General features: G+C 47.1%; 1 protein-coding gene and 1 non-coding gene across 3 annotated transcripts in view; both read right to left on the bottom strand.

The window, feature by feature from the left end:
• PLCL2 (phospholipase C like 2) overlaps positions 1-26212 on the bottom strand; it is a 211828-nt gene that overhangs the window by 125515 nt on the left and 60101 nt on the right. The window lies entirely within an intron of this gene.
• LOC128058028 (U6 spliceosomal RNA) lies at positions 14102-14204 on the bottom strand. The gene has a single exon (XR_008200390.1). It is a non-coding gene; the product is annotated as a U6 spliceosomal RNA (small nuclear RNA).

Here is a 26212-nt window from a genome sequence, read left to right as displayed (position 1 = left end):
CCTGCAGTCCGCAGGCCTGGCCTGGGCTCCTCCTTGGCCTGCACACCTCCTCCTTCTCCTCCAGCTCTGCCTAGGGTAACTCCTGGTCTGTCTTCAGATTTCAAAACAACGGTCGCTTCCTGGTCTCCGGAGTTAAGTCCAGCTCTCTTTATGATGTGCTGTCTCAGTGCCACCGACCTCGCCTGTTCGGTATCTGTCATCATCATTTTATATTTACAGTTTGATTCCACGATGCGTGCCGGTCTCTCCCACTGGACTCTAAGCTCCGAGACACTGGGTAAGTGCTAGAAACAGTGCCCAAGTGTCCAGCTCGGGGGCAGAGATTTGGCCCTAAATAAGAACGCACTGAGTGATGGGTCTATGAACCTCACGGGGCCCCAGGTCACGCGAACGCGGATGGCAGCGGGAGCAGCTGGGTTGTGCCCCTTCTCACTCCCACAGGACTCCTTCTGATCGCACTGGAGGGTCCTCAGTGTTTTCAGAAACAACACTCTCTAGACTCATTTCCCCCCCTTTCATTATCTTAAACATGATTTTAAAATATGTAAGAGATACAGAAATTGCCAATACTTGATACAGTTAAAAAAACATTCATTCACTACATCTGGGTAAATCTAAATATTAAAGCTTTTTTGTTCTTTATGTCAAAACACTTTTGTTGACTAACTACAACGTTTGAGCACAGTGCTGGGCATCAGGAATATAAAGCGGAGAAACATGTCCCCTGCCCTATATGTGATGCAGGCCTTGGAGTAGCATCCAGGTTCATTTGATCACTTTTATGAGAACAGGCTGGAGACATAGTTAAATCAGACTGCTCTCCACTTTCAAAGAATTCAGTCAAGAAGGCAAATAAATGATTAATAAAAAAAATTAATTTAACATAGAGTCAGACAAGCTGTACTTGCTCAGGTATATAGAGATTGCTGGCATAGGATCTGAACCTGCCATTTTATTATCTATTCATGAACTAATAATACACAGTTTCCCCTTCTCTCGGGCCATTTTTTCATGACTAGGATGGCCTGTTTCTTTTTGCAAAGTCTGGTAAGACATATTGCCTCAAATACTTTAATGTGTGTACATACAAACATGTACACCTGTGATATCACACACATACATTCTTTACTTTCTACAACTAGACCCAATGATCTTTAGGAATCAAGAAGAAGGAGATTTTATTTGCTCTGAGGCACTGCTTTTCGAACCTCTTCTTCACAGTTTCTTCGGCTTAGAAGTTCAGTTCAGTTCAGTCGCTCAGTCGTGTCCGACTCTTTGCGACCCCATGAATCGCAGCACACCAGGCCTCCCTGTCCATCACCATCTCCCAGAGTTCACTCAGACTCATGTCCATCGAGTCCGTGATGCCATCCAGCCATCTCATCCTCTGTCATCCCCTTCTCCTCGTGGCCCGAATCCCTCCCAGCATCAGAGTCTTTTCCAATGAGTCAACTCTTCTCATTAGATGGCCAAAGTACTGGAGCTTCAGCTTTAGCATCATTCCTTCCAAAGAAATCCCAGGGCTGATCTCCTTCAGAATGGACTGGTTGGATCTCCTTGCAGTCCAAGGGACTCTCAAGAGTCTTCTCCTACACCACAGTTCAAAAGCATCAATTCTTCGGCGCTCAGCCTTCTTCACAGTCCAACTCTCACATCCATACATGACCACTGGAACAACCATAGCCTTGACTAGATGGACCTCAGTCGGCAAAGTAATGTCTCTGCTTTTGAATATACTATCTAGGTTGCTCATAACTTTTCCTCCAAGGAGTAAGCATCTTTTAATTTCATGGCTGCAGACACCATCTGCAGTGATTCTGGAGCCCCAAAAATAAAGTCTGACACTGTTCCCACTGTTTCCCCATCTATTTCCCATGAAGTGATGGGACCGGATGCCATGATCTTCGTTTTCTGAATGTTGAGCTTTAAGCCAACTTTTTCACTCTCCTCTTTCACTTTCATCAAGAGGCTTTTTAGCTCCTCTTTACTTTCTGCCATAAGGGTGGTGTCATCTGCATATCTGAGGTTATTGATATTTCTCCCGGCAATCTTGATTCTAGCTTGTGTTTCCTCCAGTCCAGCATTTCTCATGATGTACTCTGCATAGAAGTTAAATAAGCAGGGTGACAATATACAGCCTTGACATACTCCTTTTCCTATTTGGAACCAGTCTGTTGTTCCATGTCCAGTTCTAACTGTTGCTTCCTGACCTGCATACAGATTTCTCAAGAGGCAGGTTAGGTGGTCTGGTATTCCCATCTCTTTCAGAATTTTTCAGTTTATCGTGATCCACACTGTCAAAGGCTTTGGCATAGTCAATAAAGCAGAAACAGATGTTTTTCTGGAATTCTCTTGCTTTTTCCATGATCCAGCAGATGTTGGCAATTTGATCTCTGGTTCCTCTGCCTTTTCTAAAACCAGCTTGAACATCTGGAAGTTCACGGTTCACGTATTGCTGAAGCCTGGCTTGGAGAATTTTGAGCATTACTTTACTAGCATGTGAGATGAGTGCAATTGTGCGGTAGTTTAAACATTCTTTGGCATTGCCTTTCTTTGGGATTGGAATGAAAACTGACCGTTTCCAGCCCTGTGGCCACTGCTGAGTTTTCCAAATTTGCTGGCATATTGAGTGCAGCACTTTCACAGCATCATCTTTCAGGATTTGAAACAGCTCAACTGGAATTCCATCACCTCCACTAGCTTTGTTTGTAGTGATGCTTTCTAAGGCCCACTTGACTTCACATTCCAAGATGTCTGGCTCTAGATTAGTGATCACATCATCATGATTATCTGGGTCATGAAAATCTTTTTTGTACAGTTCTTCTGTGTATTCTTGCCACCTCTTAATATCTTCTGCTTCTGTGAGGTCCATACCATTTCTGTCCTTTATAGAGCCCATCTTTGCATGAAATGTTCCCTTGGTATCTCTCATTTTCTTGAAGAAATCTCTAGTCTTTCCCACTCTGTTGTTTTCCTCTATTTCTTTGCATTGATTGCTGAAGAAGGCTTTCTTATCTCTTCTTGCTATTCTTTGGAACTCTGCATTCAGATGCTTATATCTTTCCTTTTCTCCTTTGCTTTTTGCCTCTCTTCTTTTCACAGCTATTTGTAAGGCCTCCCTGGACAGCCATTTTGCTTTTTTGCATTTCTTTTCCATGGGGATGGTCTTGATCCCTGTCTCCTGTACAATGTCACGAACCTCATTCCATAGTTCATCAGGCACTCTATTTATCAGGTCTAGGCCCTTAAATCTATTTCTCACTTCCACTGTATAATCATAAGGGATTTGATTTAGGTCATACCTGAATGGTCTAGCGGTTTTCCCTACTTTCTTCAATTTGAGTCTGAATTTGGTAATAAGGAAAGGCTTAGAAAGGTCCCAGTATAATCCTCTAGGTGTTAATTGCTCCTGGTTTTATTTTTCTCCAAGCAGTTTTAATGCTTTTGCTCTCCTCACATGTGTATTTCACTGGGGTCAGTAGCAGGCAGTGCCAGAGGGCAGGGCGAGGGTTATGGACAGATGAAGGAGTAGATCATGCCTTTAACTCTCTGCACTCATTGTCTACAGTGAGCTTGTTAAAATCAATGGGCTAAAGGACTCACACTGAAGAACGATCCAACACAGAAGGTCCTGGAAGGCCTGGGTCCTAGACAACGCTGCTGGGGACAGCCGGGAGCACCCAGAGGACCCAACGCTGGTCCTAGGCACGCACCACGGGGGCATGTCCTCACGGGCAGAGACGCTGCGCCCTGACCAGGCCCCCTCTAGAGGAGACGCTGAGCCCTGACCAGACCCCCTCTAGAGGAGATGTGAGCCCTGACCAGACCCCCTCTAATAAGAGACGCGCACCCTGAGTGAACCCCCTCTAACGGAGACCCCGCGCCCTGACCCGGCCCCCTCGAGAGCAAATCCCTGCTGGCCTCGGGTTCCACCTGGAGCTGAATCAACTGGCCACACAGTTCAGAGCAAATCCCTTCCAAACACGACGGCTTCACTCACACCCCATCTCTTCCTCTCCTCCGGTCAACTCTTCTATTCCTTCTGGATCAACTGCTGCAAAAGGGGAAGGACCTACTCAGTCAGCACTGCTGCTGTCTGCCCGGGGCCCGCCCAGGACCGCAGATCTCGGACCAGCCCTGCAGCAGCGCCGCTCACCACGCTTGCCGCCCCGGGCTCCTCCCCACGGGAGCCGACCCTGGGCACCGGGACACGGCTGCCTCGGGAGGCCCCACGCCCGCCCAGCAAAGCCCTGGCCACCGGCTGGGGGGGTCCTTCGAGGGCATTTGCGAGGGCTGCTCAGGCTTGCATCCTGCCCCCCTCTGTCCTGCCCGGGGGTCAGCGCGTGCACCCCCAGGGAGCTTCACCCACTCTCCACACCCTCCTCTCGGCCAAAGGCCTCACCGCCCACACCAGAGAGGAGAGGCGCCGGGTGGGCACACAGCCCTGGGCTCCAGCGCCCCTGCGATGCCGGTCCGGTTGGAAACGCCACCCTGTCTGCCCTGAGGCTCCACCTGAGACTCCACCCTGAGGGCTCAGACCCTGTTGCCCTCACACACCTTCAAAAGGGCACCTTGCACCCACATCTACAGACGTCCCCCTCCTGGTGCCGTCCCTCTGCCTAAAGCCTCCCCAAACCCGTCCTTATGAAAACAACAGAGGAGGAAAGCGCCTCCTCCACCGCCTGCCCCGCGGCACCTCCACGGGCCGTCGAGGCATCCACCTGGCCAGCAGACTCTGCTTGTTCTCTGCCGCCTTCCGTGCGCTGTGCAGGGACCGACACACGCCGGTGTGCTGCAGGAATGCAGGAAGGGGCGGAACACACGCAGACGCGCAGTGGAAAGGGCTCTGGGTCTGACCTGAGAACACCAGCTTCCAGCCCCAGCCCCGACATCTGTGAGTGGCAGAAGCTGTCCCTGAACGTCCGCCGGCTTCAGTTGTGAGAGACGAAGTTCTGCCAAGACTCCCGCTAAGGCCCCTTCCGGCACCCGCCTTCTGCGACTACAGCACGTACAGCAGGAGGGGTTTCTGCTGTAGATGCTAGAAGGCGACCCCCAGACTAAAGGCAGGCTCTCCCCTGAAACAAGGAGGAAGACGCTCTGATGACAAGTATCCCAGCTGGAAGACAGTTCTTTACCCCAAGAATGTTAAGCCCCCGGCCTGTTAACTAGCAGAAACTTCTGGTATTTCATTGACTACAGACGACTGGATTGCTTGAAGTTCTACGCTAGGATGCCCAACACTCAATAAGTGAGTAGTTACTGACACTTCGTATAATAAGTGGTCACAGGAGAGGAGGGCATGAAACGTATTCTACCCTCAAGAAGCTAAAAGCACAGCGGGGAAAATACAACTAAAATGTGTTTAAGAAACGGTGTAAAATGGAAAGGCTTCAGAAAAGGAGCTAAGAGCAGAATCACAGTGAAGAAGGGACAGCTGGATGATGAGCGGCTTGACTCCGGGGGCGTCCGGGAAGCACCATCAGACGGCGGTGACCCTGGAGAGGCGTTATGGGCGCGGTGAGGCGGCGCTCGGCGGGCTCTGGGCTGGGGACCTGCCGCAGGTCAGCTCACGGCCCGTGGAGGGTAACAGCGGGGGCTGATGTCAGAGACGTCTGCACTGCTCCTCGAACCCCCTGGTTAAGGTGGTGTCCTTCACAGAGAGCAGAATGATCAGAGTGCTCTGCTAAAACAAAGAGGTTTACAAGTTAACTAGCTTCTTGGAGAAGATGATTCTTTTTAGCCAAAGAATCACGGGTCCTCAAGCTGGACAGGGCGTTAGCGGGCAACACCCGGTGAGAAGTGCGGAGCGCAGGCGGGCGCAGCGCTGGGGGCCGGGTGAGGCCGAGCCCCGGGGAGCTCTCGGGGGAAGCATCCCAGGGGAGGGCGAGCACCGGGGGCAGTGCGGTGATGAGCGCGCCCCGCCAGACCGAGACGCGGCAGCAACCCGCAACGCCGGCGGAGGGACCGGCCGCCACGGCGGGAGAGCGACCGCGGGCAACGCGGGGACCACAGGAGGACGGTCTCGTGAGCGGCGCGTCAGCAGCGCAGCGCCGCGGGGAGGCCGCAGCGAGAAATCACGAGCCTGGGGCTTTTCGCGGCAGAAGAGAAAAGCGGTTGGCGGGCAGTGGAAGCGAACACCAGCCCGCGGAGGCCGGGAGACAGCAGGCCTGATCCTCCGTCCTTTGTGTGTGTTTCGGAGCAAACAGGAGCACAGGAGAGAGCTCAGAAGGCACAGATACTGTGATGGACGCAGAGAGGGGTGCGGCCGGGGAAGAGGACCTGGAGCCGGTGGGGGTGAGCGGCAGCCAGAGCCCGGCGGTGAGGGCAATGCCCCCGGGCGCAGGGGGACTGCTCGCGCGCGCGGGCAGCTCCTCTCCGCAGCGGGGCGGGAGGACAGGCGCCATTCACATGCAGAGCCAGGGACGGCGAGGTCCTACGAGGCTCCACGTCAAAGTCAGGCTCTGGAAGTGGAAAACGGAACGCAAGCGATGACCTAATCCAACAAAAGGAGAGCCCAGCTGCGGGGAAAGGTCCATCCAAGGCTACAGGGAACCAGACACCACCTCGGGCAGCTCCCAAACCCTGTTTCACCATCGCTCCTGACGCAGCCATGCGTCCTCGACAGAATTAAATACTTACCCCAAACAAACTTCCACCTTAGTTAGAGATAACAGGTGTGCCACAGAGTCAGACAAAAGGAATGCGTGACTTTAAAAGTGGAAATCTTGCAAGATTACCCACAGTGACTTGACTTTTCATACGAAAAGAGTTTGGCATCACTGCTTCAGGCCATGAACTATTTTTTTCGTCTTTATAATCATCAGATCAGGAATTTAGCTCAATCATTCCAAATGTCACTGACTTCGAGTATCTGCCAATGAAGCTAAAGAAAATAATGACTTAATTTCCCAGCTAAATTTCAGGCAGTACATTGCCGGCGAAATTACTTTTTGTTCCTTTCGCTTCTATTTACAATTCGCTTTATTACAGGTTTATTTTCAACATCGCACCCACATTGCCTGTGCACAAAGCACAGATATGAGAAATATAAGGAGAAATAAAGCAGAGTATGGAAGCCGTATTGATGTGACATTTCTATAAACACTGCTTTAAAATCCAGCTTCATAATAACCTACAATTAATGGCTTATTGCTCCTTTTCAAAGCTTGGCTTCTAGTTAAAATTTTATGGTAGCTAGGCATTTAAGGAAGGGATAACTAACAGAACTTCTCAAGAAATATAAGTCCACTGGATGAAAATTATAGTTTAATACCATATAATTAATGGATATTTTAAAGTTCAGCAGGTACATTAAATGAACATGAAAAAACAAAATTTAAATATTTGCACTAATCTTTTTAACTTTACATGATACTCGTGACCCATCATAAATAACAAAGGTACTTCTGAGTCTACTATGAAAAATACAATGATGCAGATATTCTAAGCTTATTATGTTGTATAGGAACTCCTACAGAGTTTTTAAAAGTCTGCACTAATAAATTCCTTTCTCAGACAAGTTAAATATCCACCTTGAAATTATCTGACTCACAGAAGATAAACATCCATGAAATTAGCACTAGTTCACTGAATAAGAAATTATCAAACTGTCAATGGTGGCCATCTTCCCTGGTGGCTCAGATGGTAAAAAATCCGCCTGAATGCAGGAGACCCAGCCTCAATCCCTGGGTTGGGAAGATCCCCTGAGAAAGGAAATGGCAACCCACTCCAGTAATTCAAATTGTTATTGGAGAAGGAAATGGCAGTCCACTCCAGGACTATTGCCTGGAAAATCTCATGGACAGAGGAGCTTGGGAGGCTATAGCCCATGGGGTCGCAAAGAGTCAGACACGACTGAGCGACTTCACTTTCAAATTGTTATACATGGTGGTAAACAGTTGTAGATGACTTACTATGAGGATCACTCTGCAACGTATATGAATACTGAGTCATTACATTGTACATCTGAAACTAACATGTCATGCCAATTATATCTCAATTTTTAAAATCAAAATATTAAATTACTGAATTGTAATTATGTGACTTGTAGCAAATGAAGTATATTACTACCCATTAAAAATAATTACGTGAATGCTGTATACATGTGAAAAAGAGAATTTGAGGTCAAGCTCTTCCAGGGCAGTCATCCTATTTTATATGCTTATCACACTGCTGGGTACACCAACAAACACAGAAAGGAAATGCAGAAGAAATATCTGATTATAGTGACAGCATTTCTTTTTTACCTTTTAAAATTTCTTTTTATCACAATTTGCTGAGGACTCCCCTGGTGGTACAGGAGATAAGAATGCACCTGCCAAAACAGGGGGCACGGATTCAACCCCTGGCCTGGGAAGACCCCACGTGCTGCCGAGCAACCGAGCCCAGGAGCCGCGACTACTGAGGTCCAGTGCCTGCAGCCTGCGCTCCATGGCAAGAGACGCCGCAGTGAGCAGCCCTCCCACTGCACCTGGAGGGCACCTCCCCTTGCTCGTTGCAATCAGAGAAAGCCAGCAAGCAGCGACCAAAAGAAAAATAAATCAAAATTCATTAAGTTAAAAATTTGCTTAAAGTAACTCGTGTTTATTGTTAAGATTATAATAATCCAAAATTATAGTAATACACAAAGTCACCCAGGTTCTACCCTTGGCTAACAGGTAAGTTAGCTATTTCATACGTATTTCTTGAAAAATATTTTGATGCTTGCAAATATGTGTGTGTGTAAATGTGCACATATACATCCCATTCTTTACAAAATGCGGTTATACTATACGCAGTGTTTTGCCACTTCTTTCATTCACTTAGAAATGCATCTTTGACATTTTTTACGTCATTATCCATAACGTTCCCCTCTCTTCTTTGAGGCTTGTATAGTACGCCCTTGCTTGGATAAAACACAATCTATTTGGCCAGTTGGGCTTCCCAGGTAGCGCTAGTGGTAAAGAATCCGCCTGCCAGTGCAGAAGACGTAACAGACTCAGGTTCAATCCCTGGGTCGGAAAGATCCCCTGGAGGAGGGCATGGCAAACCACTCCAGTATTCTTGCCTGGAGACTCCCATGGACAGAGGAGCCTGGTGGGCAACAGCTCATAGGGTCACAAAGAGTTGGACACGAAGTGACTTAGCATGCAGGTACATACTGATGGATATTAGGATATTTTTCTTCAGATTTTTTCACTATTATAAACAGTGAAATCTTTTAGTACTTTTATAAAAATTGCTGCAGAACTAATTCATAGCAGAGAACTTTTTGAGTCAAGGACTGTTAAATAGCCAGGATGTTAACAGATGTTGTTGAACTGGCCATCGCAAGTTGCCTACCACCGCACCCAACGGCAGATCAGGACACCTATTCCCCGCCTGCGTTCACCGACACAAAATGCATCAGGCTTTTCTACTCTGTCCACTTGATACTATTTTAAACTTCACTGCGTATATTTTAGATTAAATCCGCCATAATCATTTAAAGCACTTCTGTCTTTATAACTAGGCATTTCACTATTAAATTTCAGCACTCATCTGATCCTGGGTTACATACGTTCTAGACAAAAGTGATTATGTGACAAAAGATGCTTCCAAAGGTACATATCTTATTATTACATAAATCACCATTGGAAAAATTTTGAGAAAACAGTCAAATATAAAGAATAAAATGAAATTATATCATCATTAAGAGACAATGTTTTTATTCTAGGTATATATTTAATGCACCTGTATCGTTTTTCTCAAAAGGTGATCATAATATATACTATTTTATATGCTGATTTATTAAATTAACAGGAATAGTAACCCCATAATCTTAAAAAAATTTTCCACTACCTCTTTTTTAGGGTTTATTTATCTTTAATTGGAGGATAATCACTTTACAGTATTATGTTGGTCCTTGCCATACATCAGCATGAATCAGCCATGGTATACATATGTCCCCTCCTTCTCTTTTAAACGAATTTCTACTTTTTATTGGAGTAACGTTGGTTACAATGCTGTATGGGCTGTACGTGTACAGAATCTTTTTCAGTCACACATATGCATGTGTCTATTCATCTTTAGATTCTTTTCCCAAATAGGTTATTACAGACTGTTGACAGACTTCCCTTGGTATACATAGGGTCCTTCTTGATTATCCACTTAATAGTGTTATAAAGAATATGATTTTAAAAGCCCACATAATAGGTCTTAAATTATTTAACAGTTACCACTGGATTTTTATTTCTGATTTTTCATTACTATAAATTATCTAGAAAAACTTACTGGACTACACCTCTGCGTATTCTGTGAGGTTAGAGCGATTCCTCAGAGAGCTGGAACAGATTCCTTGTCTTAAGATGATGACAGTGTCTCTGTGCCATTAACTCCTTAGGGTGTCTTCGTGTGGAGACCCAGCCCCACCCATGCAGGCGATGAGTCACTTCCTAGGCATAAGGCAGGCACCACGGCTCGGCTGAAATTCTTATTTATAAATGTGTCCATTTTTATTTTTGCAAAATTGTTCATAACTTTGAATACCGTTATATCTGATTCACAAAGCAGTAATCATGGAAAGACTTTTACCATAGTTTTCTCAGAAACCATCAATCAAGGACAGAAAACTAGGGACAAGAGCATCTGAATAAACATTTTCAAGTGTTAGTCTTTATTACCTTCACAGAAATGGTTCTGAATTAGACCACAAAGGAGCGCTCAAAACCACTCTCAACTCAGAAAACATCCAGGCCAAATAAGCAGACAGAATTTGTATAACCAAAAGAATCCTATACACGTAGAAATTCTAAAACACGCTTGCAAACAACTTTCAGGTTAGAGGGAAGAAACCAAAACAGAACTGCTTAAAAATGAAACATAAAACCATCAAGCTGCTGGAAAAGTAACACTTAGGAAAATTTTGCCTTAACACCCTGTTTAGAAAATAATAATAAAAAAAATAATAAGGCACGTGAAAAGATGCTCCACATTGCTAATTATTAGAGAAATGCAAAACAAAACTTCAATGAGGCACCACCTCACACTAGTCAGAATGGTCATCATCAAAAAGTCTACAAATAAGAAAAGCTGGAGAGGGTGTGGAGAAAAGGGGACCTTCCCACACTGTTGGTAGGAATGCAAATTGGTGCAGGGAGAATAGAGAACAGTATGGAGGTTCCCTAAAAAATAAAAATAGAGCTACCATATGACCCTGCAATGCCACTCCTGGGCATATATCCAGAGAAAGCTCTAATTCAAAAACACACATGTTTATAACAGCACTATTTATAGTGTCTAGGACATGGAAGCAATCTAAATGTCCATCCACAGATGAATGGATAAGGGATAAAGAAGATATGATACACACACGCGCAAGGGATACTAGCTGCCGTAACAAAGAGTGAGATGCCGCCACCTGCGGCACCATGGACGGACCTGGAGACTCAGGCTGAGTGAAGGGGGCCAGACAGAGAGGCAGATGCTGCATGACACCTCTCAGATGTGCAACCTACAAAACAGTGCAAGTGAGCATACACACAAGAGAGAAACGAGCCCACAGACACAGGAAGCAAACTTACAGGTGACCAAACGGGAAAGGCGGGAGGGACAAGTCAGGAGCATGGGATTAACAGATACACACTGCTACTCACAAAACAGCTGACAGTGAGAATTCACTGTGTAACACAGGGAACTGTATTCACTATCGTGTGGTAAACGCTAATAAAAAATCTGAAAAGGGTATGTATATATATCAGACTTAAAAAATACACACGTATCATTTTGCTATACACCAGAAACTAATACAATGCCACAAATAAATACTTCAATAAAGAAGTAAGTGGCCTAAATTTTCAATTCAAAAAACTAGAAAAAGAGAAACAAAATAAACATAGACAAGGGCAGTTAATAAAGATAACAGAGACGAAGAATGAGAAACCAAAATTCAAAGAAAATAAACAAAAAATAGTAGAACTGATCAATAAGCCCCAAACTTGCTCATTTTCAAGGTCAAATGAAATAAATCTTTGTCAAAATTCGTTTTAAAAAGAAAAAGAATATAACTACTATGAAAGGAGATCAAACCAGTCAATCCTAAAGGAATCAACCCTGCATATTTATTCAGCTGAAGCTGAAGCTCCAATACTTTGGCCACCTGATGTGAAGAGCCAACTCAGTGGAAAGGACCCTGATGCTGGGAAAGACCGGGTGCAGGAGAAGGGGACGACAGAGGACGAGATGGTTGGATGGCCTCACTGACTTAATAGACATGAGTTTGAGCAAACTCTGGGAGATAGTGAAGGACGGGGAAGCCTGGCGTGCTGCAGTCCGTGGGGTAGCAAAAAGTTAGACATGACATAGTGACTGAAACAGTAACAATATAACTATTATTTTTTAAATCCAGAAAAATGTAATCAATTTAATATGAATAAATTAGAAATAAATGAAAAAATCAGTTTTCCAAGAAAATATAATTATTACAATTAGCTCAGAAAGAAGAAAACCATTGAGATCAATATTGTAGAAAAAAATCAAAAAGGTAGTCGAAGATGTAGGCTCTGAAAAGGAACCAAGCTCAGGTCATTTTAGGTGAATTATACCAAACTTTCAAATAATAGGTAAATTTTATGTTATATAAACTATTCAGGAACTCAAGGGGAAAACAGAAGGCCACTCAGCTTCTTCTCTGAATCTAGCAGAAAGTTTCTCAGATTCAGGACTCCTGACACTTTGGACAGGATCATTAATTGCGGGGAGAGAGTGGGGCTCCTCCTTGGACTGAATGGATTAACATGACCCTGATACTCAAGCCAGACAATAACAACCCAGAACAAAAACAACAGATCATTCACACTTATAAACAAAGGTTCAAAAGCCCTAAATAAAATACTGGTTAGTCAATTTATCAAGAACAGGCAGAATTTATTTCAGAAATACAATGGTGCTTTTGCAAGAGAAAATTCTATGAAGATAATTACTGTATTAATAAAATACAAGAGAAAAATCACTAGATTTGTTAATGATTACAGAGAAAAGATTTGATAAAATGCAAAACACATTCATGGTAAGACTCTTAACACACCAGAAATAGAAATTTTCCTTAGCCCGAAAAAAGGAATTTACAAAAAACCAATGGTAAACTTTTTATTTAATGATGAAATGCTGGAAGCATCCCAATTGAAGAATATGACTTGTACTAGCCAAAGCAGTATCTCAGGAAAAAGAACAATATATGTTGTTGTTATTGTTTAGTTGCTATGTCATGTCTCACTCTTTGTGTATAGCACACCAGGCTCCTCTGTCCATGGGATTCCCAGGCAATAGTACTGGAATGGGTTGCCATTTCCTTTTCTAGGTGGTCTTCCTTACCTAGGAACTGAACCTGTGTCTTCTGTATTAGCAAGCAATTCTTTAGTGGTGAGCCACTTGGGAGCTCCCGTGTAAGACATACACCAGTGAAAAAAGACACACAACAGTCTTTATCTGCAGATTTTTTTAATGTCTGTATGGAGAGCCAAGAGAACCAACCAGCAAACTATGCGATCCTTTAAGATGCCAGCCAGCAAGGATGCCAAATCCAAGATCAAAAATAGAAATTATTATCTTCTGTGTACATTAGCAATAATCAATTAGAAAGACTTAGAAATAAGCCCATTTGAAAATGCCTGATATACAAGACTGTTGCGAAGAAAATAAAACTTTACTAAAGGATATAGAGAATTAAAACAGAGACGTAGCTTGTCCCTGGGTGGTAAGACTCAATAGTATAGAGGCTGTGAAAGTGAAAGTGAGAGTCTCTCAGTCGTGTCCAACTCTTTGCGACCCCATGGGCTATACAGTCCATGGGATTCTCCAGGCCAGAATGCTGGAGTGGGTAGCCGTTCCTTTCTCCAGGGAATCTTCCCAACCCAGGGATCGAACCCAGGTCTCCCGCATTGCAGGCGGATTCTTTACCAGCTGAGCCGCCAGGGAAACACATAGAGACTTTAACTTTCCCCCAAATTATTTATAAATTTAATAAAATCCTTTAGAAATACCAAATGGAATTTACAAGAAATCTGACATGCTGATACAAATAATTAAAGCAAATGAATAAACATACAAGATAGTTGAGGCAATCTTTTTTTTTTTAAACGTTAAGAAAAATATGGAATGCTTCACAGATTTGCATGTCATCTTTGCTCAGGGACCATGCTAATCTTCCTTGTATCATTCCAATTTTAATATGTGCTACCAAAGCAAGCACAAGGCAATCTTAAAAAGAAAGAACACATCTTACCCTACTACACACACACACACACCCCATTGTGAATACACAGTGATTAAAACAGCACGATACTGGTGCAGGAATTGATGGCCAGATTCATAGACAAGAACATATACTTGAGAGACAATCTGGTGAATACAGGGAATTCAAAATATAATCAAAGTGGCATTCTAAATCATGGGAAGAGGATTAACTACTCAACAAACAGTGCTGTGATAACTGGTTTTCCATTTGCAAAAAGCACAAAATAAAAAATAATAAAGTTTCTTCTTAACACAAGTCACACACACACACATTCCAGAGTAGTTAAAGACTTGAACCTAAAATAACGTCTCAGTAGGACTAACTAGACAATTTGGGGGTGGGAGGGGGGAGTCCAGTGCAAAGCAAAACGGCAAGGCTTTCAAAGATGGCAACAGCTGAGAATCAGAGTGATGCGCCCTCTGGAATCACAGATATGCAGCCTTTGGTAACTGGCTTCTTTCACTTAACATACAATGTTTTCACTGTTCATCTACATACAGCATGTACTTCACGTTTCTTTTATTGTTAACGATACTCCATGGAATGGATGAACCCATTTTATTTATCCATCCACCAACTAATGAGTATTTGGGTTGTTTTCACTTTTTGAGTACTATGAATAACACTGCTATGAACGTTCATGTATGAGTCAAAATGCTTTTTTAAAAAAAATTAAGAATATTTTATTTATTTACTTTTCTTCTTCTTTCTTTCTTTTTGTATCTCGCTGCACAACACACAGGATCTTAGTTCTCCAAACAGGGACTGAACCTGTGCTCCCTGTACTGGAAGCACTGAGTCTTAACCACTGGACTGCAGGGAAGGCCCCAAATGCTCCCATTTTTATTTTAAAAAAAAAAAAAAAGGCTGAACAATTCTATATAAACGTATGCTGGATGATTTAGAAAGCAGGACAATTAAAGTACATCTTTTTCTTTATTCATCCAAACAAGTAATCCTTAATGAATCAAATGAGCCATTTTTTTTTTAAAAATAATGAACAGGAAACAATCATTGGTATCATACTAACCATAACTGGCTTTCATATTAACCTTCTCTTAAACACTAAATCTTAAGAAATGAATTTTTCTAACTGGAGAAACACTCTTGACTGGCAATTAATTTACTGATTAGAATTTTCCGATGAGAACGGAGTGAAAGGGCTCTCTGACTGTAGCAGGGCGGGGTCTGGAGGCTGTTTAAATCTTTCCAATCACAGCAGTAACGGAACATTTTGGTGGCAAAGATGCTTCACACTTTAACTGGCAGTGAATTTTTATAATAATTATTTGGAATGATAAAATAAAAGGAGTCAGAACTACTGAAAAGCAGAGGATACTATGCTTTTTAAAGCACTTCCTCCCCATGGATGCAATGAACTGCCCTTCCAAAGGGCAAAGGCACCAGACAGGTGAGACGAGGCCATCGGAAGACTTTGCAGGCGGCCCCTGCCTCCTGCCGGGCTCAGTACAAACTGTTATGCCGTCAGCCTCACTTGCTCTGTGAGCTTCCAGAGACAAAGGCGCCATCCCTTCTCCTAAGGAACTCACTGGTAAGCGGCCCAACCCCTTGAAGGTGACCGTTTCAGGAAAGCTTTATTTGCTGCTCTTCTAGCAATTCCGTCTGAGCTCCAGCAGCAAACAAGGGTGACTGGCCAGAAAAAGTCTTGAATCCTGTGTTCATTCACTTCCTCCTCCAATGTGGGGAAGAAATATAAAAGAACGACGACCTGATTATTATCGGATTAAGAGGCAGGAAGGAAAAAAATATATCAATCCTTTGGAAGAGTTCTAGCCTAAGAAGAAATGTGAAATCCGTTTACCTGCGACAGGACTGATTACCTGTTCGGGCTCTTCGGAGAACAGTAGAGAGGACTACGTAATCAAAGGGAAACGGCCACCCCAGGCCCCACTTAGATGCGAGACGAGCAACATGTGAGGCCCGGAGCTTCCGAGGAAGCCATCTGCCTGCAGCTCCTCATCCATTCTCTCCCACGGTACACAGTGCTTGGGATCTCAGAGCGACCCAGACAGGCCTATCTGACCCTCGGCGTGGCTAAAATAATGTATGCAGGCCACACTAACGTTGCAGAGGGTCTTTCCCGGTGGCTCAGGGGCTAAGATCCCCACACCCCCAACGCAGGGGGTCCCTGATTTCCAGCACTAGACCCTGAGTGTGGCAACGGAGACCCGGCACAGCCCGACAGATAAAGAAAACTTTCCAACTGGACAAAGTGCTCTGAAATCTATGAAGTAAACCAAACAAAAATAAACTGAATTCATTTTTTAAAAATAAGATTTTAGCTTTCGCTTTGCTCTTCTTCGTCAATCAAGGGCAGGTAGAGAGAAGCGAGGTCCAGACAGCCCCCAGCTAGGCCACCCAAGGCCCCTGGGACCCGAGAGCCGAGAACCTGGGGCTGGCACAGGGCTCTGGGCCGCCTCCGCTCCACTCCCCACGTCCTGCCGCCACCCTCTCCTGCTTCACCCTCTGCCCAAACCCCGCTGTGTCCCGGCCTCGCTCTCCATCACTCCATCCCCCGCAGAGGCCCCTCTGCCTGCAGGGGTCCTGACCTGCAGGGGGCCCCTGCTCCCCCGGATGCCCACTGGCGGGGCAGCTGTCCCCCCTTGCCAACCAAGGGGTCCAGGGTGAGGGCAGGAGGGAACAGGGCTGCGGGGGTGGAAACAGCCCAGGTCAGAAAGGCCCCTCCCATGCAGGAAGCCGGACCACGCGCCCAGGGTGCGAGGCTGTGGTCGGGGCCGGAAAGCCTTCCTCTGTGTGAGCGCTCTGATGCACGCAGCTGTTCAGCAACTGTGTGCCCGGCGCGTGGGAGGCCCCGCTGGGCACCCTGACCCAGGACCAAGGAGCTCTTCTCGGTGCCCACAGTTACAACCTTTGCGTGGCGAACCCAGGAGATGTTCAACAACCACAGCACAATACATAAAAATATGAGCCCACTACAGGGCAGTGAGATGATTATGAGTATGATGGAGAAAAATAAAACAAGCCAGGGGAACAGGAGGCCACGGGTAGGGGACAGACAAATGCTGGTAAGCGCCTCACTGAGAAGACGGTGTCTGAGCCACGACTTGAAGGAGGTGCGGCTGTGTGCCCGGACGTCTGCAGGAGGGGTGCTCCAGGCCAAGGGGAGCACTGCCGTGCCTGCGGCAGGACCAGCAGGGGGTGGGGGCACAGGGTGATGAGGAGACGGAGCTGGAGAATCGCGGGAGGAAAGGCTGGAGGGAACCAGCGGCCGGATCACTGCTGGACACATCGTGGATTTGAGCTCTGACTCTGCGTTCAGTTCAGTTCAGTCGCTCAGTCGTGTCCAACTTCGCGACCCCATGGACTGCAGCATGCCAGGCTTCCCTGTCCTTCACCAAATCCTGGAGTCCACTCATGTCCATTGAGTCAGTGATGCCATCCAACCCTCTCATCCTCTGTCATCCCCTTCTCCTCCTGCCCCCAGTCCCTCCCAGCATCAGGGTCTTTTCCAATGAGTCAGCTCTTCCCATGAGGTGGCCAAAGTATTGGAGTTTCAGCTTCAGCATCAGTCCTTCCAGTGAACACCCAGGACTGATCTCCTTTAGAATGGACTGCTTGGATCTCCTTGCAGTCCAAGGGACTCGCAAGAGTCTTCTCCAACACCACAGTCCAAAGGCAGCAATTCTTCAGTGCTCAGCTTTCTTTATAGTCCAGCTCTCACATCCATACATGACCACAGGAGAAACCACAGCTTTGACATGATTCCGCATGAGCTGAACATAAGGGAAACGGGTGCTGGGATGTGCCTGACCACACCCTCCGGCTGCTGGGACAAGCCAGGCTGGAGACGCGCGGGCTGGGACCCAGGTGAAGGCAGTGAAGGGGACAGGTGGTCAGAGGTCGACGTGCTCTGGAGAAGGCGGGGGGGGGGGTGCGGGGGGGAACGTGGTTCTCTAATGGACTGAGTGGGGGACGCAGGAGGAGAGCTGCTGCGTGGGTTTGCCTGGACCACAGTAATAAGCGCTGCAGGCCACGGCTCAGACAACACCGACCCCTTTTCTCACGGCTCAGGGAGCTGGCAGGCTGAGGCCGAGGTGCTGACCTGTGGCCTCCCTCCTTGTCCTGGGGACACTGTGAACCCCCTCTGCCGTCACGTGGGGTCCCCCCATGGGGACACTGGTCCTACTGAAATTGGAGCCCAAAGCAATCACCTCACTTAACCTTCACCGGCTCTTTTTAAACCCTACCTCCAAATACAGTCACAGTCTGAGGCATGGGGGGCTTAAGACTTCCACAACCCTATTTGGCGTTGTTCAGTCACTTGGTCATGTCCAACGCTCTGTGAGCCCGTGGACCAGGGCACGCCAGGCTTCCCTGTCCTTCACCATCACCTGGAGTTTGCTCAGACTCACGTCCACTGAGTTGGTGATGCCATCCAACCATACCTGTTTCAGGCAGACACACGCGGTGTCGCGGGCACCAAGCCTTTAGGCCGGATCAAGGGGAGAGACGGAGCGCCACCTGAGCCCCCTACTGAATGACACACAGAGGCGGGCATGCGCGGCGGACATCCGCTTAGACATTGACCTTCGTAGAAAGGCCGCTAACGTGAACGGGGTGCTCAGCACGTGCGAGTCACCACACTAAGCACTCTACGCTCACTACCTCACTGAATCCTCACTGAAGCACTCAATGTCAGGGTTACCATCCCCACTCACAAATCAGGAAGCCAAGCCCTGACAAGGTGACGTGACAGGCACCAAGTCACTCAGACAGCAAGGTGAATAAAAGGGATTCGGGTTCCAGCACCCTGCGTGCAGCAGGCGTGCCCTTGACCGCGGTCTGCACTCCTCTGCACAGAAAGCCACGAGGGAGGGCAGGAAGCCACAGATATGATCAAAACCAAGGTTAGGTATGGCAAGAGTGCATCAAGCTCAGCCCCACACTGGAGGAGCAAGCATAGATCCCAAAGGTGGTTGAACCATCTGTCCCATCCAAGCTCCCCAGAAGAGACTTTAATTCGAATATGCTCTATATTTTATAATGCCAAAAATAATGGGAACAGCATAAATGTAGCTGCTTAGAAAATTATGGAATAATCTTACAGTAAAACACCAAGCGAGAGTTAAACAAGGATGAGCTACACACCAATTACATGGACAGGTGTGTGTGTGTGTATGTTACATGTATGTGTGCCCTCAGTCACTCAGTCATGCCCAACTCTTTGCTCATGGACTGTAGCACGTCAGGCTCCTCGGCCCCTGGGATTCTCCAGGCAAAAACACTGGAGTGGGTTGCATTTCCTTCTCCGGGGAATCTTCCCAACCCAGGGATCGAACCCACAGCTCCTACATCTCCTGCACTGCCAGGCAGACTCACTGCTGGGCCACCCGGGAAGCCCACGTATCTGTGCAGCACGGGTTTTTTTTTTTTTTTAATATACTTTAAAACATAGATGAACACACACAAAAAAGGAGAGATAGTAAGAAACTGGTTATTTTCACTTTCTTTAGTAAATTTCTCTACTGTGATTTTTTTCCTATAGTAAATAGGCACTGTTTGTAAAATCAGGAAAGCAGTAATGTTATTAGTATCAGCAACTGAAAAAATTTTTTTCCTACATTGTTGTTCAAACTTCCCCCAAGCTCAAGGGCTCTCAGGACAGGCTGGCGTCCTCGCCTCCTGGGAGTCACTTCTCTTGGGCAGCTCTGACCACCCCCAAAGCAACCCCCAGAGGCGACTTGTCACGGGAGGCGTCTGACAGCTAGCACAGAGGGTAAGCCTCCGCTCACAGTTTACCACTCACTCAGACTCAGAGAACCAACTCTCCCCAAATGAAGTGTCTGACCTCAACAAAGGCGAGCATATTACTCAGCTGGTATTTTATTAAAATATCACATCTGTCAAGATGGCCGTTTATGTCAAAGTTATTCGAGGATTATCAAGAAACGCACCAAGATACCGTTTAAAAGAAGGGGGCAGCGAAGGGCGTGAACCAGAAATCAGGGGAAATGCTCAGGGCCAAGGCAGTCCAAAAGCCATCAGAGCCTTGTGCATGTGAACACTCAGCGACTCGCGTGTGTTGGCCGGCACTCCGTCACCGAGCTCATCCTTCTGTGCACACGCCCGGCTAAGCGCCGCGACAACCAAGATGCGAAGGCGCGCCGGCTCAGGACCAATGCCGCTTTTAACACGTGGCCTGCGACACTGTCACAGACTCCTCTCCCTGTCTTAAGGGGAGGTGCCCCGGTGACCTGGACTGTCATCTGATAACATCGTTCTTTCCCAAGTTCTGTGAACGGCTGTCTCTTTTATTCCTTGCTTTTGAGGAGGTAGAGGGCAGGCATGGGATAAAACGGGGAAGAAAAAAGGCAAAGGAGGAAGACAGCTGGTGAAAACAGGAGAAAGGAAAAGAGAGTGAAGTAGCTCAGTCATGTCCAACTCTGTGCGACCCCGTGGACTGAAAATAGGAGAGGAAGCGGTTTAAACACTGAAAGCGAATATGGAATTGGGAAGAAAAGGGTCCCTGAGAAAGAGAACAGGACAATAGAGGGGGCACACATTACAGCACAGTGAGTGGGCCCGGCCAGCTCAGGAAGGCACCAGGGAAGGCAGGGGGCAGGTGGAGGCCCCAGGGCCCGGGAGAGGGACACACCCTGCTCCTCGGGCGGGCCTCCTGGTCAACCAGCAGAAACCGTACCGGGAAGACTGTGGACCCTTCCACCTGGCGGCCCTCTCCTCCTCTCGCACCCCGGCCGCAGGGAGGCCCTTCCACATCCTGATGCGGTAAGAACCCCGCTTCTCTAAAGACAGGAAGGAGCCGCGTTCCCCCCCGAACCACTGAGCGTCTGCTCACAGGTGTGTGGACAGGGGGCCGCAGCATCTCCCCTGCAGGCTCTCGCAGGAGGCTTCCCACCCGGGGATGGACTGGTCCACGGACGGGGGCCCAGGGTCAGTAACCTAGTTAGATTTTGGAAAGCAGCTGTTCACATGACCATTGCTTTCATCCTAGGAACCCAGGGTTGCACTGTTTCCCATCACCCTTGCTTCTTTGAGATTCCATGTGACACGCTTTCTATTTGACAACATACTTTGCGAAACATCACGGCTGAAAAGCTAAGAACAGGTGTTGCTCTTAAGGGACTCACAATCCATGGGGGAAACAGAAACACAATTTCCGTGAGCTTAGTCGCTCAGTCGTGTGCGACTCCTTGCGACCCCGTGGACTGTAGCCCACCAGGCTCCTCTGTCCATGGGATTCTCCAGGCAAGAATACTGGAGTGGGTTGCCACGCCCTCCTCCAGGGGATCTTCCCGACCCAGGGACTGAAGCCAGGTCTCCTGCTTGGCAGGCAGATTCTTTACTGAGTTACTGCGTGACAAGTCTGTATTTCAAACATTTTGCTGGGTGCTGAGCCAGTATTCAAAGCTGTGCCGGCCTCACCCGTAGACCTATTTTATTATAAGGACTGAATTAGTGAAACTTAGTTGCAGCCTCTGCAAAAGCAAACACAGGATGACCCAGCTGTTGGGGGGGACACAGGAAGAGAGACTGTGAGAGCAGAGAGCAGACTCCTTTTTCCATAAACATGACAAGGAGGGAGGCACACAGGAGCTGGTGCCCCGCAGAAAGGGCTGGTGCACAGTGTGAGCAAGGCAGGCGTGCTTGCAGGCTGCAAGGAAAGGCCATCCAGAGAAAGCCCTGGAAGGTGAGGGGAGGTCCGGGGGATAATGGGGGCGGGAGGCGGTGGTCCTGGGGGAGAGGCTCTCTCCTCCCCAACCACCCCCCCAAGGCTGGGGGAGGGGCGTGCCTGGGTCCTTCGCACAGGAAAGTAATCCAGACGTTCCCTCTCATTTACTGAGTCCTTTCCTATCCTCTCTGGTTTCCCTCAAATCCCGCTCATTTGGGGTTTTGCACGTCTCAAATACAGAATTTCTTGCTTAGATAGCATGAATCCTTTTCTTTAGAGCAAAGGACTCAGGTGCCACCCACTGCCTGCAGGCCCAGGTGTACCATCAGCTCCCCGCCACCCTGCAGTTCCTTGTTCCTCTATAGTGTCTGCGAGCAAACATTTTCCTGAGGTTTTCTGAAATATGCCACTTTTCAGGGAAGCAGGGTGGAAACAATGAAAACATCGCTGCAATGTAAACGGTCCCCAATACTCTGTGTAATGTGAACACAGTGACATCCTGGGCCTTTGTGCATTCGGACGCTCCACAATTCTACCACCATTCTTGTCCCGCTGAGGCTTAGGCCATCTTTATTGATTTCATTCCAGAAATAACTATCTTTTGATGGCTTCACTCAATTTTCACAATGCGTGGGCCTTATCTGATGGTCTTCCCATTTACTCACATGTTTATGTTTCGTCTTATTTCCTGGTGTGCACCCAACACATCAGATACTCACAGATATCTGTGGGCTGAGAGGATGCCGTCTTTGAACACGGCCCCCTGGAGACCATCTCTTTGGAGGCAGTACAACGCCAGCGTGGAATCTGCAAAGCTAAGTCCTGGATACAGAGCTCAAGCCCATGACCTTCTCTGAAATAAATTCAACCAACAGACTTCTCTAAGATAAGCATTGAAAAATAAAAATCCACAGGTTAAAGATTTACATTTGTTTCTGAATCAACAGATCTAGAAACTCTGGCAGACTATAAACACCCGGAGTTTGAACCTCTCCAGACTCCAACAGCTGTTAGACTACTGCCCTAAATGAAGACGAGGCCACAAAGAGTGTGTGACCACCCTTCACCCGACATCCTGTCTACACAGAGGCGCACACTTCTGCCATACAAGCACGTGTGGGCTTCGGTTGATTTTCAGGAGGCCAGACAGAAAGCATGGATGGGCTGTATTCCTGAAGTGTCTATACTTAGACAGAGACAAGGTCAGATGATTCAAACAAACTATATTGCTAGCTAGCTGCCCACAAGCACTGAATAAGTTAGAGACAGGGCTAACATCATCCCTCAAACGCTTGTATACACGGTCCTCACATTTCTGGATTCTTCCTCTCTAATCTTTAGAGCGACGGTGTTAGCTGTCTCTCTTTCTTGAAAGCCATAAACTGAATGTAGATCCTCAAACTGAGAATACTCATGCCTGGGTGAGATATTAACAGAAGGAAAAGAGGGCCAGGGAGAAGGGCCTGGAAACCATCTCCTGTTCCCCACGTTTCCTAGGAGGCATCCAGCCACGCCCAACCCTGGGGTCAGCCTCAGTAAACGCTTCTAAATGCTACATCTGCATTATATACGGAACAAACAATGGGTGCCTGTTTCTGGGGTCCAGACAGATGCGCATTCTGACAAGGGCCGATCAGAATCTGCTAGGCAGGAGGAAAAAAAATGGCACGTGCCTGTCCTCCAAAGAAGATTCCTGATCTGAGGTTGCGGTTCCCCTTCTACGGCCCAGGCCCCTGCAGCCGTAGGCGAAACATTAGGTCTGGAGAGAGAGGCTGGGATGGCCAGGTCTCCTGTATTTCTTTCCAATGCTTCTTATTTTCTGTAACACCTCTTCTTCCCTCTGATAGCAGTCATCCTTGAAGGGATCACTGAAAGCTGACTATAATTCTAATTATTATTCCATAGTCCTTTAAAATACATTAACGGGCACCTTACACAATGCAGCAATAGTTCACCTTATTCTAATCATCAAGAAACTTTACAATATCATCAAAACTTTGTTAAGAAAAGCAGATCCTAACATGATTAACTGCTTGTCCAGTAAAAGCAAAGCAATGCTTTAGGCAAGAGATTTGTAATTCACTCCAGTTATGTAACTAATAAAAATACATTTAGCAATAAGTTAATATAATTGCATTATCTAGGCAGTTATGCTTGAAAGAAATACTAAAAATGATGTAAGACAAGTAAATTTTAATGTGAAACATAAAATTACACATCAATGGCCACCTTTCAGACCAATGTTTCATAAAGTAATTATCGCTTTATTAAGAAAAACCCAACAGAAAACCATAACTCTTATCCAGACTTAATGCAAGTACGGCATTCGTGTTAGAGACTGAGCCCGTGACTCGGCTCTTCTGCCTTTTGTTTGATCCATACAGTCCTGTCAGTGCGAATTTGAGAAGGAAGCAGCTTTAAAAATCGGCAGCAGTGAGAGGGGAGCTGAACCGCATGTGAGGAAAACACAGGCCCCTAAACCCTGGCTGAGTGCGGAACTCGAAGCCCTTAAAGCACGCGGTCAGGTACGGGTTGGTTGCCGGCTCTGTCTGACTTTCCAGATTTTCCCCAGCGGGCGGATGTTTCATCTCAGTAGGTCAGCCGTCCACAGGAGGCCAGGACCTGAACACCCCGCACAGCCCAGAAGGGCAGGCAGGTTGTTTAGAAAAGGAGCCTCCTGCTCTCGTGACTGACGCCACGAGCACAGCAAGGAACCAAGTTCAACAACCACAGGAGCACCGTCTGACTCCCACCTTCAGCCGGCGTCGAAGGACGCCTGCATCAGATCAGCGTTTCTAGAAAACAACCCCCAAAGCCTCCACCCACCCCTCAGCTCACAGGCCTCATCTGCAATGTAACACATTCCGGGAGTGAACTGCAGGGCTGCGAAAGGTCACTGACGTTCCACGGAAGCTACGGAAAGGTGCCTCCCAGGACCCCCTTACTGCCCTGAAGACAACCATTCGACTTGAAAGCACTCCGTGGAAAAGTCAAACCTGTGTGCTGGCCTCTCACACGGGGATTACAGGCCCCGGAGACGCCACTCCACAAGGCACAGGGGGACGTTCTTCAACTGTTGGGGCTGGGGAGGGCAGGGGAGCGCTGGCATCTAGTGAGGAGGGCCCGGGGTGCTGCTAAACACCCCAGCACGCAAAGGACACCCCCTCGCAACAAAGAATCATCCAGCCCGACTGTCAAGGATGCTGAGTCTAGCAACCCTGAACTGCAAAGGTAAGATGAATGGTCAGGACCGACACCTGGACAACACAGAAGCCTGTGTCTAAGAAGCAAAACGATGCCTCCCAACCTCAGCCCCTCCCAGCCTCTGACACGCCAGCGTCAGCAGCTACAGCCCTGCTCTGGGAACAAACACTGCTTAGCCTGCTGAAATAAATGTCCTCACAAGATCATATATCCATTTTCATAGGTAATATTCACAGCCTTAAAAAAAAAAAGACTAAATGCCCCCCACAATCTCCCCAGAGAAACAATCTTTTGTTGTTTTAGAAATGCAATTACATTTTCCATAAACTCAAGCAAAATGAAAAACACTTAACATAGTATGTTTGCTTGCTTGCTTTTCTTTCTTTTTTTCACAACCAGTTGGCAAAAACACAGAGAACAGACAAACCACAGAGTTTATCAAACAGATACACATGGCCCTCTGGGTGGCCTGAAGGCCACGGAAGCCCGTCTCGGGCCCATGCAAGTCGTTTACTGAGAAGCCAGGCTTCGCCGGGCAGCCAGGAGCACAGGCTGAAGTGGACAACATGGGCCAGGCCAAGCACACGTCAACAGACAGGCCCATCCTCAGACTCATCTCGAGATCTCTCCTAAATAGCCAGACCGGGACAGTGCTCTCTCTTAGGAAAAAGACCGATCAAGCTCCAGAATTTAAAAACAAAACAAATTTAACTATTTAGAATTCCATTAGGCACCTAAATTATTTCTACAAGTTCAGAAAATGTTTGCCTTACTGCCAAGATGATAAATGAAAGGGGCTGTGGCATTTTATTTCCAGAGACTTCCACAGTTCTGCTGGGGCGGTGGTGGTGTTCAGCGGCTCCGTCGTGTCTGACTCTTTTCGACCGCATGGACTGCAGCACGCCAGGCTTCCCTGTCCTTCACTGTCTCCCGGAGCTTGCTTAAACTAGTGTCCGTTGAGTCGGTGATGCCATCCAGCCATCTCATCCTCTGTCGTCCCCTTCTCCTGCCTTCAATCTTTCCCAGCATCAGGGTCTTTTCAAACGAGTCAGCTCTTCGCATCAGATGGCCAAAGTATTGGCGTT

Source organism: Budorcas taxicolor, chromosome 1 (assembly GCF_023091745.1).
Source record: "Budorcas taxicolor isolate Tak-1 chromosome 1, Takin1.1, whole genome shotgun sequence".
NCBI classification, from domain to species: Eukaryota; Metazoa; Chordata; class Mammalia; order Artiodactyla; family Bovidae; genus Budorcas; species Budorcas taxicolor.
The sequence above is the reverse complement of the archived record's forward strand: the minus strand, read 5'-3'. Positions and strand labels throughout refer to the sequence as shown.